The sequence below is a fragment of the Phalaenopsis equestris genome, unplaced genomic scaffold (genome assembly GCF_001263595.1).
Source record: "Phalaenopsis equestris unplaced genomic scaffold, ASM126359v1 Scaffold000596, whole genome shotgun sequence".
Classification (NCBI taxonomy): domain Eukaryota; kingdom Viridiplantae; phylum Streptophyta; class Magnoliopsida; order Asparagales; family Orchidaceae; genus Phalaenopsis; species Phalaenopsis equestris.
The window spans coordinates 465805-468985 of NW_018165036.1; positions in this window are offsets into that span (position 1 = coordinate 465805).

Sequence of the window (3181 nt, forward strand, 5' to 3'; positions counted from 1 at the left end):
CTGAGCCAAAAGATATATATATATATAATTTTTTTTTTAAAAAAGAGCTATCTATTGCTCCTTACATGTTAAACATACAATTGAGTTACAAAATAGAAGGGTTAGATCACTAAACCTACACCCAGATCTCTTACCCTAAAAAGTTCTTACAACCATGCTCACAAAAGTAAGAAGAAATCTAAGTAAAACCTTGTATGTACCCCCCTAATAATAATAAATCTCTACAATGAAGATAAGGAATGGATAAGGTGTCCCCAAGTAGTGGGAGAGCTAACTGAGTAGGAGGTATAGTCCCTACATCAATCTCTTCAGTTTCCTTCCCCCTGATTGCCAAACTGTGTGCTAGAGTGTTTCCTTCTCTAAGAATGTGTTGGAAATGCACATCAACCTTAATCAACAGTCTTTTAATATTATTGTGCCACCAAATAAGGTTCCATGGAGCAGCTTCAACATTTTTCAAAATTTTGATGCAGCTGCTTGAATCAGATTCTATCACCAATTTGGAGATGTTACATTGCTTGGAAAGGTATATAGCTCAGTAGATGGCTATCATTTCATTTTCAAGTGCATCATGAGTAGGGGAAGAAAAGTAGAAAGTACACTTTCCTAGGTAGTTCCTAATAACTCCTCCCACACCAGCAGCCTCCTTAGAGAAACTTCCATCAGCATTAGCCTTCAGCCATCCCTTTAGTTGGGGGGGGGGGGGGGGGGGGGGGGGGAAGGAAGTAGGCTTGCTTATCTTCACATTGATCCCACTGGGCATCCAAATCTGGAAAATATTGGGAAACTACTGTTGCATTATAATCTTTTGCAGATAGGAAGTACAATTTAAAACCACTACCTTTTCCATAGGTTTCATATTTTCATACTTAACTTGATTTCTACACATCCAAATGAACCAGGAAACAACACAAGGAATGATAACAACACAAGGAATAACAAAAGAAATGATCACCATTTTAGCTTCCAGCCACTCCTTCCAGCAATCAAAAAAGTTATGCCAACTAACTTTCAGTGTATCAATGCCGAGCTGATTCAACAGACCAGACCAAACCCTTTGGGAGAAACTATAGAAGAAAAATAAATGTTCCAAACTTTCTTCATCCTTACTACACAACCAGCAGCAAGAGGGACCCCTAAGCCCTTTCAATTTCAAAATATCATCACAAGGTAGGAAAGAATTCCACAGCCTCCAGCAAAAAAAAAGGACATTGAAGGTGTCAACCACTTCCCCCAAATAAATTTCCCCCACATAACAGTTTGCCAATGATACAATTGCTGGAAAATGTAAGCTGAAAGTTTTTATGAGGGAGCCTGTCTAGTGATGATTCTATCTTTTTCTCCAGGATTGATTTTAGTTTTATTCACCCAATACATTTGCTCTTCAATTAAGATGGTTGCCAACAAATTGCAATTCCATTGATTTTCAGTCCAGAATTCCTTCACTTTAGTTCCAGAGTTTGTATTGGAGGTGTCAATTCTTTCCCCATTCCAAATCTATTTATCTAGCCAAAAATTAATTTGTCCTTCTCCAAGCTCCCAAATAAACAGATCCTCAGCTTTATGCCTCACCTCCAAAAGTTTAGTCCACAGCTTGGAATCCCCAACTTTCTTCTCAGCCAAGTTAGGGTGCACAGTCCTGCAGTATTTCTCCTTAATAAATAAAGCCCAAAGACTGTCTTGGGCTCTAAACGTTATCCAGAGTTTACAAAGATTAATGACACTGAGATGCTGAAAATCCTTAAAGCCTAAACCACCATCATGTAGAGGCTTACACAATTTATGCCAAGCTAACCAATGAAACAGTTTCTTCTGACCAGCCCAAAGAATTTTATTAAACATTTTGCCAAGCCTTATCTGAGTCCCCTTCTTCATAGTGAACATCTGAAGAGCATAGGAAGGGATAAAAGTTAAGATGCTTTTGAGAAGAATGATCCTACCTCCATTTGATAGGAAGTAATTTGTCCAACATTGAAGCTGTTTCTGAATTTGATCAATTACCCCATTGAATTGAGTTTATTTAGTTCTCCCTTTTATTGATTGAACACCAAGATAATTGATAGGTAAAGAGGCCAAGCTAAATCCAGTGTGCTGTGCAATCCATTGCTTAATCTGTGGAAGAGTATGAGAGCTAGCAAAAATTTGACATTTCTGTTTGTTAAGATACATACTAGAAGATCTTTGGAAGTGTTTAAGTACTTGATTGAGAGACTTTACTGCATTCTTGGTAGCCTTGGAGAAAATGATTATATCATCTACATAGGACAGATGACTCACACTAATATTGGATCTGTGCTGATAGTCCAAATGTGGGGAAGATAGAAACTTTTGATTATAAAGCCTAAAAAGATAATCCATAGCCAAAATAAAGATAGTAGGGGACCAGGGATCTCCTTGTTTAATTCCCCTAGTGACATTGAAGAAGCCTTGGCTCTTGCCATTAATTAAGATAGAATGGCTGTTGCAAATAAGCCATCTTCTAATCAGATTGACAAAGTCCCCAGAGAAGCCCCTAGCATTCAAGGTATACAAAATAAAATTCCAGTTAATTGTATTATAGGCTTTTTGAATATCCAATTTCATAATGAGATTGCTGCCTCTACATTTTCTGTCCAGATCCAATAGCAGTTTCTGAGCCAAAAGGATGTTATCAGATATTTGCCTTCCTTTCACAAAAGCCACCTGATTCTTGCTGATAAGCTGCTGAAGATGAGGTTGGAGTCTGGTGCTGATAATCTTGCTGAAAACTTTAGAAAGGACATTAGTTAGGCTGATTGGTCTAAAATCTCCCCATCTTATCTTGCTGGAATTTTTTGGAATCAAGGTTATAGTGGAAGCAGTAAAGTATTTAAGGGGATCTTATCATACTTGTATCTTATCCTAATATCAAAAGTATTTGTAGGTATCTTATCAAGGCTATAGTGGAAGCAGTAAAAGTATGATATATACATACATACATACATACATACATACCTACATACATACATAAATACATACCTACATACATAGACAAAGAATTTTAAGCAGCTCAATTTGAAGGTATCCACCTTCAACTTGTCTAAAAGGCTGGACAAAATTCTTTGAGCAAAGGAACAAGTGAAGAACAAGTGGTCAATAGATTCCTCATCTTCATGGCAGAGAAAACAAAAAGAGAGTCCCCTTAATCCCTTAAGCTTCAAAA